The 18,971-nt window shown below is 36.2% G+C and overlaps 1 protein-coding gene across 1 annotated transcript in view; it reads left to right on the forward strand.

Annotated features, from left to right (window-relative positions):
- The window catches only part of Invadolysin (leishmanolysin-like peptidase, invadolysin), a 263,276-nt gene extending 259,015 nt beyond the window's left edge, over positions 1 to 4,261 (forward strand). The window contains exon 16 of the mRNA XM_071595427.1: positions 237 to 4,261. The gene's annotated coding sequence lies outside the window, so the exon portion shown is untranslated. The remainder of the gene's footprint in view (positions 1 to 236) is intronic.
- The last annotated feature ends 14,710 nt before the right edge of the window (positions 4,262 to 18,971 follow it).

Genomic DNA, 18,971 nt, shown 5'->3' on the forward strand with positions numbered 1-18,971 from the left:
TTCTGCAGGGTGTTGTGAATTTCCTCACAGGAGGAAGTGCTAACATTATCTCTCCGTCTCCGCCTTCCACCAATTTCAAACCTAATGATATTGCTTGAAGGAATTAATCATATTATTATGATATCTTTGATTGGTGCACCTGCTCAGTAGTCTGTGTACGTATAGGAATAAAAAATCCTCATAAATCGTTGTTTTTTCATGTTTCCATGCCTCTGATTCACTTTTTAATTTTTCAGGTCTCTGGAGCAATAGCGTTTGATTTCGTGTGTTGGTGGCTCCAAGACCATTGGTCTGTTGGGGCCTATTGGTATACCTCTCCATAAGCGGCCATAGGCATTTGTGTGAACCTTTGTAGATTCTACGTTCAGGACACACAGCTGTGCATATTCTACAGATTCATCTGAACATTCCCGATTTCCAGCATGGAAATGTGAACTTATTCTTAACAAGACTCTTTTATGTGACATCATTGTATATTTTGTCTGATACTCATTCATGTGTTTGTGTGTGTGTGTGTTTGCGTGCATGTGTGTGGGTCATCAAGTGACCATTGGACTAATGTTTCAGCTTGCCAACCCAAAATGTGATTTTTGAAAGCACATGTGATCACTGAGGAGATAGTGTATTCATTGTTTTATTGAATCTGATTCTTTGCATACGTGCATACACTTAAACAAATCCTATCTGTTGCTCATGTGATTTTTGCTCTTATTAGAGAGACATGGCTGATCATTGTGATGTTCTTAGTTGAGTGATGTATATGTGCATACTGGTTAAATTAAGTAATTTTGCCTTCTCCAGGTTCAGTTATCTGTTGGCAGGAAACAGTGAACGCCGGAATACATAAATTTATATCATCCTTATAAATTTAGACGTTATGAAGGATTTCAAATTTTTTGGAGCATAATTAGTAGGGGAAAGAATTTTGGCTCTCCATTTCTGGCTCCTCTTTTCCTAAGGAATTCAATCGATGGCGTGGAAAATGCAGAATGGTACATTTGGTTTATGTGCACTGCACCAAATCTTTTAGCTGAACATGAAAATTGTCTTTGATAAGGTGTGATAAGGTAGTATTTTCGCTTCTGAATGTAATGATTAGGAATTCATCGCTGTATGTGAAAGCCAAAATTATTTATAATGGGTCCTATAAATATCATAATACCATAAACTTGAGTAATATAGTGAGGTTTGAGGATGATTATTCTGGAACGTCATCATTAAACTACCAGGAGTAATGTTTTGTAAATTTTTTTAATGTCAAGTCAACTATCTAATTAACCAAATCCTTCACTCAAATGGTGAAGTAAAGAAACTTGAGTTGTGTGAACATCCGGCAGTATTATGATACTTATATCCTCCTTAGTGCATTAGATTATCTGATATATCATATTCTATTTAGATAGTGATCATATTGTTCTGAAAGGGTGATTATCACTAATGGCTGCCCTGTTTACCATTAACGGTAGTATTGTTAAGTGGACAAAATTCAAGAAAAATCAAAACTACTTGTAAACTAAAGTTTTCATTGTCATGAAATACCATCTATGAACCTTAATGGGTACAAACCCTAAATTCCCGCATATAATGCAAGTGTGATGCAGAGTTTTCTTTACAAGTTTTAGAATTTTTTAGTTTTCGTTATGTGTTAGAAGTACCAATATTAAAAAATAAAATTTGCCAGTTCCTCAAATAATCAAATCACAACTTCAATGAGATAGCAAATTATTAATATTTATTGGAGTTAATTAGAGATGCTTAGGAGTAGCAGTCTTAGAATAACATGCAGTATATCTTCCAAGTGTAAGAGAGGTTGAATATCAAGCCAAGTGTACTCTTCGGTCCAAAATTAAACTCTATACTTTGCGTTACTGTAAGTAGGTGATGATAAAAAGCAACCAAAAGTTGGTTTTGATATTTGCCGTAAAAATTAATCAATTAGACCCTGTTTTTATGTGAAATTACATGGATGATTGAATGGATTAGAATGATTAGAAAGCAATTTAATGAATGTAAAACATTTCAAGACAAGTTTTCTAGTAAGCACATGCATAAAGTAGAACCATTTAGCATTATTGACCACTGTATTTGGCATTATTGATCGAGAAAAGTTCATCTTATTTGGTGCTGTAAGCCTAACTCGGCGAGAAAAAGGTTTAGGGATAATGAATATTACCATATTTCCCAGCCTAAACAATGCATCAGCCTGTGATTTTTCTGGTTATATTTTACAAAAAAAATGATTATCAACATATTTCAATGTTAAAAGTCTTTAGGAAAAAGTGCAATGATTGCATTCCAAAATCAGCGACCATAATAAAAATTGAGCATCATAAAATTTCTGGAATTACTCGCCACTGGTGGTATGGCAGCATGCCATGCCATGAGTGTGGTATTCTGGAGGGTGCCAGAAAAAATTCTTAACTTCAACCTAAAGGATGCAGTCCGATTTTAGATCACATTTTGTGGTAAAAAAAGGTGTGTTCTAATGGCAGGGAAATAAGGTACTAAAAAACTAGTCTTGTAAGGACTTTTAACTCCCTGATCACAGGAATTAGGGTGAAAATTAGATTGAAATTCCAAGACAAAGAATTAATTTTTTAGTGCTATTTGTTATACTCTAATTTTGAATTATTATTTTGTTAATTTTTTGTAATTATATATTCAATATTTTTAACAATTCTTCTTGGAGAAAAAACCGAGATGAAAGTGATGTTTGCCATCCGTCGGAAGGAAAAATTTAAGTAATGCAGGAAATTACACTCATATTCTTTCAGCTGGAATTTGACAAAAAATAATGTAACAAATCTTTTCCATCACATGAACTTGAATGACAATCTTCTTCGATAATATCTAATGAATGATACGGCAGTATCTAACTGAATATTGTGGGAAAAATTAAAATATGGACTTTTTGCAAAAAAAATTAATTTTTCTCATTAACTATAATTTATCTGCTCTTTATATTTGTGAGTTGAGAGTGTCAAGATTACATGGTTCTAGCCAACTCTAATACCCCTTGGCTTGATACTCCCCAAGTTATGTCATATTTGCTTATTTTTCCGCTTGAAAAAGCAAGAATTTCTCTCACTTATACTCAGAGATATACATAAATTCCAATACTCTAACATTATGTGGATGGATGTCCATTAAGATATACAAAGATGAATGTCTTCCTATAAATGTTGGATGCGCAGAAAAGACTAAGGTTGATGAAAACATTATTCATAACTATGTGTTATACATGGGAATGTAGGGTAGGTACTTAGCAATTGAAGCATGTAATAAATACTAAGAATGCTATGATGTTATTGTTTCTATATGTAATGAACAGTTTCATTCTATTTAATCACTCCTTGGCAAGTTTTATTTCACCTCTCATGAGGAGTTGAAACAATCACTTTTTAATCATTATATTTTGTTAAAATGGGAGTTGATTGAGAAATATTGTCAGTTGAGGACCTAAAATATTATTTGAGATGTAAAATATCATAATTCAAGCCTCGGTGAGTAAGCGAAAATACTATCTTAAGATAAAGTAAATGTACCAGTGTTATGCTTGTTCACTTGACCCTGAAGTGCTACAAAAATATATTTTCAGAAGGTATTTTCATTTAATCTGTACAAAAAGACTGTCTTAATTTTCCTGTTAGAGTTGGAAGTATATTTAAGAGATAACGTGCAAGCCTGTTCCTAGGGTATTGTACACACCCTTGTATTGTTCAAGTTAGCACCAATGCTTTTCTAATTTCACCCGGTACAGTGATGGTTGCTGCATGGCTTGTAGCAATTGTGCTACTTTATAATTTGTTTTGGGACTCGTGTATTTAAACAGCGATAGGCAGGAATGGGCTAGGTACTCTTGTGTACTTTGTTATGTTTACTTATTTTTATATCATCATCCACACGGTTCATCCGTAGTGCTGTTCATTCCCAGGAATTTTGTAGCCAACTCATTAATTTGGACCATTTGTAATTGTTTGGTTCTTCCCATTGTATTTACATTTTATTTAAATTTCCAGATTCAGTGACATGTGATTGGTGCATATGTCCAATATACCTACATGAGGTTAAATGAGTATTTTTTATGACACATTAAAGGTGACTAATATGCTATCAATAGTTACATGAAATTGTTTGAAACATATCACCTGTATTATATATGTAACTAATGTTGAAATGTACCTAAAATGTTGTTTTATCATTTGAATTGGAGGCAAAATATTTTACAAGCATTCAAAGAATTAAAAACTTATACATACAATTGACATACATGTTTGAAATTATTGAGGTTAGTGATAATTGAATATTACTTTATATGTGTACATAATGGTATTGCACAATTCAAATGTTACTTTTAAGTTTCTTTAATTACAAAGTTTATCCAAGAAATCCCTCCCAATGTAGTGGATTAAACAATTTAATTTCTTAGCATTGGAGCGAGGAAAATATCAAAGCATGTATGAGATAAATATTCTGTGTTAACCAATTTCTCATTTAAAAAAAAACATTCATAATTTTTCCCATTTCCTTGCAGTCATTGAAAATGGTGTATATTTTTATTTTTTTGCTTAAAAATTATAGGTAGAAAAGTTTAAAAAATATGTCTACATATCATCATTTGAGGAACAATGATATGTCCTAGAAATATTTTATGTAAAATATTTATTTAGAGTTCAGGATCTTAGATGTTATACCTTCCCTATCCTCGCCTCTGTGCAATGGAATATGTTTGGGCCACAAGCCTGATCATTTTCTTACCCCTCTGTGTGGAAGAAAGGTGATGGACCATGTCCCTCTTCCACAGGTTAAGACAAAGATGGTAGGGGACCCTTATTGTCCCATAAGCACCTTCTCTTGTGTCCAGAGGAGTGGCCACCTCAGTGCACACTTTGGTTACTCACTAGTGGAGGTTTAAACTGTAGAAATAAATTTATAAAAATTTAATATTTGTCTAACAGCACGCAACATATTTATTTTACTCATGATAATCTGACCGATTTTGACACCAAACAGCATGTGAATCCATTGATTTTAAGTCCAATGGTGTTTACTTGCTTAATGTGGTTATCACTCGGTGAAACAGGTGGGCTATTTACAACTATGTCTGTGCTTTTCTTGACTAGGTGAGCAAAAGATGTTTGGCTTTGTCTTTGTTTAGGAAGAGATAATTGGTGGACAATCATATGTGGGATTGATCAGGATTAATATCCGATAGTTTGTATTCAAGTTATATATTAACACCTATGAATTAAAGTAGTGTCATCAGAAACGAACATTGATTCAGAGAGAATGTTATATGGCAGAGTTCAATGTGTGCGTATAGTATTTCAATCTAAGAAGTATTCTTTCTCTATCAGTAAATTTTGAATCCTTATTTAAAACAGAGGCTATAACCCATCATATCTGCTGATCCTGCTTTGGTCTTCTAAAAATTCTCCCTCAGTTAACTGTCACAGATAGAATTTAACATTACAGTACACTTAGAAGTAGCTTGTACCTTTTCGTGTCAAAGGTATTTCATGGTAAGTTATTTGTGGAATGGGGACTGAGGTTTTAGATTTGATTAAAAACTGCAAATTTAGAATAAATATAGCAAGAATATTATGTGCAATTCATTTCCTCTTCGTTCTAATGTTAGAAAAGAAAACTGTATGGCCATGATAGGGAAACATGAAATACTGCAAAATATTTCTTTTAGCTTCAGGGATAAAGCCTAGTGTTTATTGAGGTATTTACGATCCTAAAGCTATCATACCTGTATGTATGTCATTGGGGGATCTTAAATAATTAATATATTCTAATTGTGTAGCAATCTTGTGGGCAAAGCGTGAGTAAATAATTTGCTTATTTCAAGTGCAATATAACTCCCACCAAACTTGTAGGTATATCAGTAAAATACTTCATTCAGGCTTCCATGAAAATTAAATACTAGAATGTTGATGAATCCTTCCAATTTTCTACAAATAAGTGCTATATTATTTTCATTTGTGGCCAATCACACCCTGGATAAAACTGGGTGATAATTTCAATCTGCATTTGTGATTGATTTTCGATTTTGTGTTCACTTCCTCATTGCATTTTATATGCAGTGCCAACTAACTTCAACAAGTAGGTACTTTCATGTGTATCTTCGAGTTTGTATTCATTCATGGAAATATTCCATCTCTAAAGGATTTGGTGCTTTCCTGGCAGATATTCTGAATTGAGTGTTCACAGGTCTTCCATCAGGTCAGTTTTCAATGGCACAACCTGTCATTTTCTGTGCATTCAACACCCTGGTAGCAAAGTTTTTGTTTCAGTTGCTATAGTATATTTTGACATTAAGATATAATGCCTTCTTTCCATCATAGGTGAACGGAATAACAAACTAATCTGGATAGCTTTTCTTCATTTCCTGTACATTTTCATATTTTACTTATTTTTATTAATGTCATCCCTTTGGATAGAATAAAAAATACATAATTCAATAGTCATATATATTTCTGCTTGCACAGAAATTATTTAAATACATAAGGCAAAACATTATTGTATGTATATTTACTTGAATGTGGTAAACAGATTGAGTGAAAAGATAAAAAAGCATTCAGTTCATAGCAAAGGGGCTTATCAAGTCCTGGCCAAACTTTTACCACATAATTTCCGTAAATAAGTCCGAGTAATAAGATATTCAGGGACTGGTAGTTTGATAGTAAAGGCGAGGAGAATATTAGGTAAGCAAGGAAGAGAACATACTATTCGCAAGATATGAAAGCCAGTATTAAGACAATAATTTTGTAGAACTACTTAACCGAAAGTATCAACTGGGGAAGTTCACATGATAGGAAATAGTTACCACAGACCAACCATCTTTATCTTGGATAGAATCTATGATGACTAATTTGGCCATTGGAATTAGGATTCTTGTGATGTTGGCAAGGAATAAGATCGAAATTAGCATAGTATTGCCCCCTCTGAAGTAAATTATTGTGATGACTAAAGCACTGCAAGCAAACAGGAAAAAACTATGTCTCCATCTATTTCAAAGGTATGATAGATTGCCAACAGCACGTTATACAGATTTAAGCTAGTAGTAGTTTTATGGGAAGCGACCGACAGCTCAAGGTCATTTGCGCCATTAGAGATGGTTGGGAAAGGAAGGGCGGGAAGAGACCCGGCGTCGGCATTAGACTACTCTTGTTGAAAGGCGCCAAGGGGTCCGCAGTTTAACGTCCCAACCGACAGACGTCATACTCACTCAAAGTGCTCCCCATAAAACACTTCCAGTAGCGATCGGGATATCACTGAAAAATATTTGTTGTCTCTAGGATTTAAACCCGGGCCCTCTCGGTGGGTTAGCCTGTACGTTAGCCACCGCACCATCGTGATCCTCAAATTTAGGCTATATACGTACACGCTTGCAAACAGGAATGAGATCATGTTTCACTTCTTGCATTGACTGTTCTTATACTCCTTAATGGATGCATGACATAGGTAAAACTGGTAACTTATGCACAAAACAAAAATGATATTTTTCTGCATCAAGAAAATAATCATTTTCTTCTAATTTATGGTAATGTAATCAAATATTGCAAACCAAAATATATCAACGTATCGTGTAGGGATATGAATTCTAAGTTAGCTAATGAATTTCATATCGGCAAATCTCCATATACTGGTGACCAAATCGAATCATAGCTATAATGGCGATTATTGGGTATGCATGTTCACATTTATAATTTTATTATGATCTTTCTCACTGAATCCCAAATTGTATAGCGCAACGAATCAAGCTAAAGCTATGATGTTGCCAACTGGCGGCAGCGAGTTCAGTTAACGATGTTGAAAATATTTTAGTGTTTCCATGACTACAAGAATAGAAACACTTGTCATTGTATCAGTGCTTGAACTATTGGAGTTGACAGATTTTGCGTGAAATATTTCAAACTGAAACAATTGAAATTTCTGTGGTTGCTGATGCATGACCCATAATATGGGAAACGATCAACATGGGGATGTAACAAATCTGTCAAAGATAAATTAATGTGCCGTGGATTAATAGAGTGTGTACCTACCCACGCCATGGGTGAAATCGGAAAAATTTCCGTCGAATAGTGATTAAAGGTGTTAAACAAGAGAATGTTCAATGCACTGAATGGCAAGAAATATATGAATACAAATGATTGAAGACGGGTATCTCTCATTTGAAGCAACATTCATGCAAATGGAATTATGATGCGGAAAGAAGATTACTCTTTTCCGGGAATGTAAAATCTTGTGTTCTCGACAAATGCATTGATTTCCTTTGCAAAGATCTTCATTCATTTGAGACCGTTGGATGTGACGATTTTATTGAGTTGGCGCAGTATTTAGTTAATCTTGAAGCAAAATATGGAAAGGTAAGTGATCTTAAACATTTTGACTAACAACTTGTTTCCGACAACGAGTCACCTATTTGGATATCATAAATGTCGAGTAGCAATAATTTTCTTATTATTTCTCCAAGTTTATCTTTGAAAGTTAGAGTAATGTAATATGTGCTCAAAACATTCAGTTTTTGTTAGAAGAACATCACGTTTTAATTTATTTATGGACGTGAAATCAATATACATATTACCTTACGGGATACATCAGCACCTACCTTAAGTTTAGAAAGTTACGTTAGCTAACGACCTAAATGCAATCCAGACTTGGTGCGATACATGGCAATTGGAATTAAATTTGAAAAAATGCGTAGAAATACATTTTTGGGAAAAGAGTAACACCCCCCATTTAGTTACAAAGTGAAACAAATCACGAGGGTGGGTTCCTTTAAATACTTGGGTGTAACAATTACCCACGATCTGTCCTGGAGAAAGCACATACGGGAAGTATGCGGTCGTGCTAATAAAAAATTGGGATTTGTGAAAAGAGTGCTGGGTAAATGTGACGAAAAAGTGAAGAAACGATGTTTTCTTGCCCTAGTCAGGCACCACCTGCCAGTAAATTGGATCCTCAAGAGAAAAATTTGATTTCGGAATTGGATCGAGTTCAGCGGAGGGGGGCTAGATTTGTCAAAAATTGTTATGACCAACGCAGTAGCGTAACTACTTTGCTAGAAAATTTAGGCTGGGATTTCTTTACACAGCGGCGCTTACAATATATAGTAGATTTAACTTATGAAAATCATTTAAAGATGGGTCCTTTTCCGATGACATCAAGAGCATAATACTGTACGAACCCCAACGTACTATATTACGGGCGGAGGGATCACGAATATAAGATTAGAGAGATTGACTGCAAGACTGACAGGTTTAAATTGTCATTTTTTCCAAGAACAATAAGAGACCAGAATGCTTGTAATCGAAATCCCCCTGGAGTCGGCTCGACATAATAAGTATTAACCTACAAGGTAGCGACTGCGCATGGTTATACTAGTATATTTATTTTTTTTTGCAGGTTCCCCCCACCTTTCCCCTTCCATTTGAAAAACCCTAACCCCCTCATCCTTTACCCTTTCCTCCTGGTGCTGCACCCCCTGCCACACACCTTTTTGGTGGCTCGCAGGGTATTGATGTAGATGTAGAAAAATCAGGGGATCACACAAAAATCGGATGAAAAAAACCGAAGGTGAAGCAGTTAGGTTTTTATATGTTTAAAACTATCCTGTTAAACAATTAATGTTTTCAGATTTCCGCAAAGAATCTTTTATCGCACCCAATTACAATATCACGGTACCTCGAGCAAAAGAGATTTCCGAGGAATTAATTTGCCAGAAAAACAGGATACTATTAAACAAGGGGAATGCACTCCCTCCGTTGATATGTGGACAGATTAATATAAAAATATAATTACATCACGTTGACAGCTAGTTACTTCAAAGACTTGAAGCGGAAAAGTCTGGTTCACATTCGCACCTATATTCTATTTACATCTAAATTCCCTGAAGAGAAAAAAGTGGGGAAAACCTAAAGGATGACATTTTTCGGCACCTGGCAGTTCTTGGAATATCGCTTAGGGACCCAGAGCAGTTGACGATCGCCACTTATCAAGGTATGAATATAATGACTGCACTGCACTGCAATATAAGCGGTCCAACTACGCTTGTCATATGATAGACACAATTCTTAAGAACACATTTAACTGAACCAGTTAATGGAATTTGGTTCTCACAGAAAGAAGGGCATGTCCGATGACTGCAAGGATATTTTGACCAATACGAAGCAGAGTGGAATGGTGGGCCGCCTCCCTAAAACACATTTCCAGTGCAATGACACGCGGTGGAACTCTTGGCTGCTTATGCTAGGATATTTAATTAATCATTAAGGATTTATACATGCTCTATTGGCTGACCAAGAGGAAGAATGGCGCGTCGAAAATATAGGTGTTCATTTCAAATTCAGACAGGCGAAAACCTTCTCCCATATTTATTTCTATTCAAGCTTAAAGCAACGACCCCAAAATGGAACGTTGACGAAATATTGTCTTTTGGATACCTTATGAATTTTCCCCTGTTGACAACCGATTTAAAATTGCGAATGCATCGATATTTTCGGAAAAATGCGAATGCCAAAAACTTGGCAATCGCTTTAATGATAAATTTGGTCATTACTTGTCAATATTCTTTTCATGATTACAACGGCTTATATTTCTAACATTTATAGCTGATAAATTTATAATAAATATGCACTATATCAATCTAAATTCCGATGCATATGTAATAAAAAATTGAGAAAATAAACGCTCCCGACAGCAGAAAAAGATTTACAGGACTTTTTGTTGCTTTTATCACTGGCAGTGTTTACCAGAATTTATTGTTGATAATAAAGCTCTAGATTCCATTGCTGCGTTTAATATCATATCCATTGTTTCGCCAGCGCAGACATTCAAAGTTTAGACAGCAAAGAATCCTGCTTTAGCGAGGCTGTGAACGAAGATAATAATTGATACCCATATCGTTGTCCGTTGCTATGTACATAAATCGACTTCGAATCTAAACTTATAGGTGAGGAAAAAATCCAACGCATGCTCTGCCTTATCTCATCATCTTAGCTGGTCAACTGAGAAAGGTAGGCTAAGGATAATCCGTATCAGCTTTCACGGATTCATTATAAAAGGACAATTTCTTATTCTTCAATGTTAGGAGCAGAATATGTGGGTGTGAGTGAATGCCAGTGGCACACGTGCCAAGAGGAAGACCGCTGGAAGAGAAACTTCTCGGAAGTACCTCGAATGTTTGCCTTCTCACGGGTGACGCATTGTGGCTGCTTTAGCTATCCTATTTCTTGAAAATCTCATTTCTTCCGATTTGGTTGCATTGACTCTCATCCAAAACCTATCGCGTTGTTTTTTTATTACATTCTAGGCAAGCCATGCATCAGTGACCCTTGAAGGAGTAACCGAAGAGCTTGCATTGCACCCAAGGAATGCCGATCTAACCATCCGTTCCCTTATCTTTATTCTACAAGTTATTAAAGGCTGCGGCCCGAATCATTGTTTGTGATACTGTTGCAATTTACACCAGCAGTCGAGATCCACCCAACGAAAAATACCGGCTATATCTATATCTTCCTTGAGAAAATAATCACGGATGTAAAAGAATAGCCAGAACCCAATGCTAGATACGGATACCCGTAAATAAATTAGCATGTCGGATAATTATGCTGGAAAAAAGTGGTAATTTTAGAGTAAAGTACTAGTGAAACTGCAAAAAGTTTATTTGGTTTCTTAATTTTCGCAATTGTACGAGTATAAAAAAATTATTTTTAATATTTCCAATGAAAAAATTGATTTAAATTGCATGGTTGATTCCGTTTTTGCTTAAGGAACTAATTGGTGCTGTTGTACAGGTATAATGGTTGCAAAAACGAAAATATTTTAAGGGAGTTGATCAATGAGTAATCATCACATTTTTTTAACTACATACCTTTACTTATCCTCCAAATTTTGATGAGCATTCTCGAAGTACTTAGTCATTGGATGCGGTGTACTTCTCTTGCCTTTTTTCAGTCTTCGGAGAGACGCCGGAAGCCATTTTTTGATGGATCCTTTGAAATCGTTTCAGTTGCGTTCACCATTGCCTCAGATGATGAAAAAAAAATTCCAGGAAGGCGTTTCTTCACATTTATTTTCGCGAGGTATTCACATTTTTATTTTATTTCAACCGTTTTCGACGATCTTATGTCACAATGGTAGCAGCAGCATTAATGTTTACTTCTGTAAGAGTGGTTACTAGAGCTTTCGGCTCATCTTCCTTTGAAATTGTCTCCCCTCGTTAAAAATTTTAAACCATCTAATAGCTGTACTTTGGGGAATAAAATACTGTCCATAGGTCGCACGTAGTATTGCATAGACTTCGGCCGATGATTTGTTCTGCTGAAAGCATTATTTCATTGTAAAATATTGATTGCTGCGAGTAACCTCCATTGTTGCCGTCGGCAAACTGGACATGTTTCAACTAATAACGTCTGCCTCTGGCGAACTACATACTGGCATTATATCGAACTTTTGCTCATCGCTGGGAATCATTTGTAGGGAGTATGGGCGGACCCCAAAGTGGCCCACTCTTATTCCTCGACGCCAGTTAATTTGACGAAATTTGTGGCAAACTAAGGAGATGGGTCAAGGAAATAGTAATATTTTTTCCCCGATTGAGGTCAGCTGCAAGTCTCTCAGTTGGTACTTCTTCGAATATCATGAACTGATGCTAAAATAAAATATTTACTTCTCGCTAAATTGTTTTTTTTGCTGATTATACCGTTATTTACATGCGCATTGTTTGAGGTAGAAATATTTACCTCCATTATTGTCCGTAGTGTCACAGGCGACCTGAACCTACGACTTAGATTAGGCGATTCATTCTTTTCCAAGATGTCGAGAGAGTAGTGCTCACCTGAGTTTATGAGGTCTTGACTTTGCCGGTCTTTTCCGAAGACTATAGTCCGAATTCCGCTTCGCTATGCGATCATTTAAAAAAGGTTTTGCCATTTTTTTAAAAGTACAAAATAGTTAATTGAAATATAGTTTGATAATTTTTAATAACTTTTTTGGAAAGCGTTGCATTTTCAATACTCACATGATTATTTCAATGTTTTCAGTGCAAAAATGGAGTTTTTTAATTTATAAAAAAATCCGATACACTTCAGAGGTGTTATCCCTGAAGCACTCGCATTTTCAATCCTCAGTAGTTTGAAACTGTTGTAGCATTTATTGGTGGAAATCTCTCACCTTCTTTGCACTTCTCGGGCTAGAACTTAAACTGGTCCAAAGTAATTTAACAGCTTTTCGATTCTCCCAAGAAAGTTAAGTTTCGTCTCTGGTAGAAAATAAACTTGTGCACTTCGTCCAGGACGAAATAATACGAGATCGCATACGGACCTCCTGGTATCGTTTCAGTCCTGGTTGAAATTTTTTCACTTCGTTCCTATTGTCACCTCTCGCCATATCGTGAAATATACGTTGACTATCACATCTTGCGACACTACATCTATGGTTCATGGTACGGAAAAAAATAAATATAACTAGCATATCATATATATAAATTTTCGTTATTATAATCTCCTGTGGTCATGATTTCCAGCATTGACTGAATACCAAACTCCACTCAATTGACTTATCGAATGAGCTCTTAAATCAGATTTGATTTCTCGTAAACTCTGCCTGCATGCGCGATTGAGAGGATAGCACTGCCTTGCACAAATTCGTGTGGGCGCTTATTTTTGTCATTTTTTTCCTTTTTTCTTTACTTTTTGGTTGCTTGCGATTCGACACAGGGACGGCATCACTTCTTCCTTAACAATGGGTGCGTGTGTTTAAGGATTACCCGTTTTTCTGTCTCTCACTCCCTCATATAGTACCCTTACGGCTAAGGGGATTATTAAACGACTTATTGATTCGCAAAACCTTTTTCTTCGCTTCTGGAAATATTATTTCTTGAATCTCCACCAAGATTTCGTTCTGTTCCTATTCCCGTTCAATTTTTCTCACCCATTTCCCTTCAGTAAAAAACGTTTGTGTCTAAATATGTTACCGTTGTGTTTATCCTTTTTCATTATTTTCAGTCTGACTTTCATTTAACTTCTTTTCCCCTTCTCGGAGCTTCTTTAGTAACTCAATCCACTTATTTTAGCTTTGAAAAAAGCCTCCAAGCGCCACATACCTAAATAACCCCAGTTCTACTACTTACCTTGTTTTTTTCTGTAGAATATGCGCTCAGGCAGTGCTGGTTGGCCTTTTTTTTAGGTCCTTTTTACGTGATGTGGACTTTTCCCGGAGAAGTTTTCAACTTTACTTCTGAGAATGTTGCACATCCAGGGATGTAGGTATTGAAAAAGTTTGGTGCACGAGGAATAAAAAAAAAGAAAGCTCCGTGAGCATTTGGGCTCCACCCCTCCTCCCCCGTCCCAATCCACCACCAAATAATGGACTTTGGAAATTCTGTGACAATGTGCGAATATCCAAGAATCGATACTGAGAAAAAAAAGGACCGTAAGTGAAAGACGCGGTACGGCAAATACGAACCTTATGTCAGGAGAGTAGGTTAAAGTAGTTTGTGTCGACCAAATTTATGTCCATGAACGAACTCTTGTTCCCGGATTCACGTGGTAACCTATTATTGAGTGGGATCTACCCTATAATAAGGTTCCTATTAATAATTTCCGGCAGACTTTGGATATTAATGCATTTATCCCGTTTCAAAGCCTTTGATGCTGGAGATGATAAGTTGAGAGAAAGGAAGAGAGAGGCTCTACTTCCTGCCCCTCTAACCTTAACGTTGTGCGTTTTTATTTGGCTCCTTAAAATATGAAATAAAAAGAACAATTGAGTCATTTGTAAGCATTCGAGAAAAAAGAAAGACACATTGCTAATAACTAGCATGTGGTCTCTATTGTTGACTTGTGGCATCGTCATCATCATCATCGGCATTTCAACTTGAAGATTGATTGACTGCAATCCGCCAATCTTCCCTTACCTAAACTCTGATTTCCCTTAACCCTTATAAGTCTCCCTCGCAGCGTCTTCTCTTTTGTTATGTTACCTTTTTTATTCAGCAGTAGTATTTCCAGGTTAGGGTAGATTTATGATATACCCTAGTACTACAAACTACTCATGAGCTCTAAGGAAATCGACACAAATATTCTGGAACCCCAAACTACATGAACACATTACAATCACTCATTCTTTAACTCTACATTCTCCAATTCCCTGAATTCCACCCAAAATGCCTGTCAAGGTATTTAGTGCCGAATCCCTGCGTATTTAGTGGTGTCGAGTAATATTTTATTTGATATGTCTACCAGTATTAAAGGGCGATTGATTTGGTTTTCACTCCGTATTTTGATAGTGAATGAAGTGTCTATACGAGACGTATAAAGTACAGAGAATTTTTCTCCAATACTAACACAATAAATATTGTGTACAGTCACATTTTTGAATAAGTACTCGGAAATTATTTGGCGCGCACAAATTATTAATATTTAAGAGTTTACATCCATATGCCTTACTTGCATTGCATTGCTACTTACTGAATATTTTTAGACAAGAAAAGGCATCGATGAGGAACCCGTTAGAGGTAAGTGATGAAGTAGAAAGTGAATTTCAGTGAGCATAAAAATATTTTAAAAAAACAACTTAGATAATAAAAATACTGACGGTTTCACACGTACAGTGTCAGTATCGTTTTTGTGATGATTATGCCAAAAATTAGGATTAATTTGAATTTTTTTTCAAAACGATTGCCAAAATTTGAAAGGGATTGTTGATGTGTCACTGGTGCCGTGAATTACATATAATTTTGATTCCTTATCGTCCTGTGGTTTCCATATTGGGAACAAAAGGAGCGAGTGTCTTTTTAATCAGGTAATTGAGAGCAAATAAAACTCAAATTTTTGGGACAGGGCTTATTTTAAAATAGGAATGGAATCAGGAGTTTACATGTGGTGGTCTTAAAAATCTCATTAATCGTCAGTGCCATTAATTGGGAAGGTTTTCAGCACTGATCAATCACTCTTTCTGTACAGAAGGAGAAAGGCAATCTTTGCGAGTCATGAACACCATCAATTCTCCCACTGCCATATAGATACCCATTTCATTTTCAAATGCTCATATCTCAACCAATTCCATTTGAGGTCTGACCCATGCGAACTGTCACGGTGAACGTGGCGTTCAAGTACACATCCACACTGATAGCAAACTTATAGAAATGACGTGTTATATGCTATAATTGTTCAGTGTAGAATAGCTTCAACCATTTGTCTCTTTGAAAAACATCGTAAATTAGAGAGTATGGAAGCTGTAAGATGTTATACTCCCAGCTGGCTGCTTTCGGCAAATCAATAGTTCTTATTTTTTCAATGTTATTACAAATGTAATTTATTACATTTGTAATTATATAGACAACACGTTAATATTATTGAATACACGTCAGGGAGGTCGGCGTGAGTCGAAGGATAAATTCGACAGTGCTCGTTTTGATGCGAACTCCGAGATATTTATTGGATTGCGCTGGCTCTATCGATGACTTATTTCTATTTATTCTTAAACTTAAATCTTTACCAAATCATTGCACAATGCGATATTAACTAGATGTATATCCGGCTTATTTAACGCCAAGACCTAATCATCAAGATAAGCAAACACAACTACATGAAATCTTTGAAACGACCTCTCTCGTTCACCATTGCACGATTTCTGGGGCCAGGGCCCCATTAGGAAGTGATTCCATACATAATACTCATTATGTACCCGCATGCCATAAACTTCCGATGCTGAGATCTTATAGGTATTTACCAAAAGGAATTTGTCAGATCAATTTTGATGAAGTAGCTGTACAAAGGAATGGCAGCGACAGCTTCCGCCGCTTCCTTTAATAGAAACTTGGGTTTTGGGTAAACTGTTGTCCACTGGGATAACACAACCTTGGATTACGTAAAACCTAAAGGATAATTTCTGTGTCAAACACAATCTGAAGGCTCGTAACGGTCCTACCATGCGTAGGATATACCTTTCAATGTTAGCTCTATCCACTGTTGAGTCCCTCTCCCCCTTAGAGCCTTTCAGTTTTACGTCCTTCCCAATTTGTTCTATGTACTTTGGTCTTCCTCGCAGGATATTCCTTTCAATTTCCCTTCTATTATTTTTCTGGCTAATCCATTGGGTCTCAAGGTGTGCCCAATGCATCTAGTTCATCTTTGTCGGCCCCGGTGGCGGCGGGGTAACGTTCTCATCTGTCAACAAAGGGTCACGGGTTCCTTTCCCGCCTGGGTGGGTTTACCCCCACCTAGGGCTTAGGTGTTCGTAATCGTGTCCATTGTTATCACCATTAATAGTCCGATGTAAAAGGCCAGAAAGTGCTGTTTAAGGAATAAAAATAAATTCCTCGATATGACCCTTTCCTCTTCTGCTCATCTATATATGTACTTCCTCGTTCCTCCCTGTCTGTCCATTTAATCTCCAGGATTCTCTTCCAGCACCATGCTTCAAAGGCTTATATTCTTTACTGGTCCACTGTCATAATGTCCCATCTCTCTGATCCATTGAGTGCCATGATCTATACGATTGTTTTGACGTAATGCTTCCTTATTTTTAACCTCAGATCCTATGAACATATTAAATGCTTCCTCTACATGAACACCTTCTTACTTTAAGTTGTTATTTGCTAGATATCGATTGATTCTTCTTTCCAAAGATTCCAAGTTATGATGATATTGATGCCTATGTAAATGAAATATTCCGATTTTTATAGTTCCTCTCCTCGAATAGTGATATTTGCCCTCAAAATCTACCTTCCAAACTGAAGGATTTTGGTTTTCTTCTTGTTGATGCTCACATTGTATTTCAGACGTACTTCATCGACGTCCATATCATTCAGAATTACGTGCCGGTCATCTCGTATTTCTACTTCTACTTCAACGTCCTCTGTGAACTGGAGCATGCTATTTTTTTGCAATTAACCTTGACTTTTTTGATGCTCGATCCTTGTGCTTCTTCAATTTCCTCTTCTAGATATACGTTGAATAAAGCTGGCGAGAGATAGCATCCTTATTTGACTCCTTCATTAATTTTGGCTTCTATTTTCCATCTGTTTTTAATTTGCATGGTTGTTATTTAACTCATCCAGAGATAAGAGTATTCTTCCGTTGTTAATACTCATTCCAAGTACTACTTGCCATTAGAAGCCCTCGGAATGGACTTAGACTAAAGAGATGTAGGACGAAAAAAATATTAGGGAATAAGATATCTATCCGTAGAATTGCAGGATGGCAGTTGAAGTCTTTAAATTGATGGACCAATAAATGAATTATTCGCATTGGTTCTGTTTTATATATTTTAGAAAATGCTGTAACAAAATGAGTGAGTTATTTGTTCATTGATTGCCGAGAAACCTTCTCAAGGCGTCCCCACCTTCCGCACGATCGCTATCTATTTCTCGACTGCGTTCCTTCCTCCCCTTTCACTTCACTCGCTGCCACTCTGCCTTCCACGGCGCGTCACCCCTGAGACGTATCTTTCCTCTCTCGGGGAAGACTGGGTGTCTCGGGGCGACGGCGTGGGTACATTTCGTGGGGATGTGAAAAGTCATTTGAGAAGCACGAAAACGAATCACGTGTGAACTCAAATTATGACATCATCAAATTCTTGTTGGTAACGTTACGTTCCGTGGAAATTAAGAAATCACGTATCACTTATGTACGATTATCTCTTTTTCGATTTCATGGCGGCAGTGATAACAAAATATTTAGAATACTGCACCATTGCATTAATATACTATGAACTTTGTTTTTCCATTTCTGTATTGTTTTTATAGAATAGGATCATTAATGTAACAGCAAACTTGTAGTTGACGTAGAGCAAGTAAATCATAAACGAGCCATAACAGATGCCGAAACAAAAATAATAAAATTGTATAATAAATGTATCCGTAGACGTAAGAGGGGTAAGCATATGCAGGAACTTTCAATATGTACACAATTTTTACTGTATTCTATAAAATGTAATTAACACGTTATATTCCTTGA

This window comes from Hetaerina americana, unplaced genomic scaffold, assembly GCF_022747635.1.
Source record: "Hetaerina americana unplaced genomic scaffold, ioHetAmer1.1.p SCAF_7, whole genome shotgun sequence".
Lineage (NCBI taxonomy): Eukaryota > Metazoa > Arthropoda > Insecta > Odonata > Calopterygidae > Hetaerina > Hetaerina americana.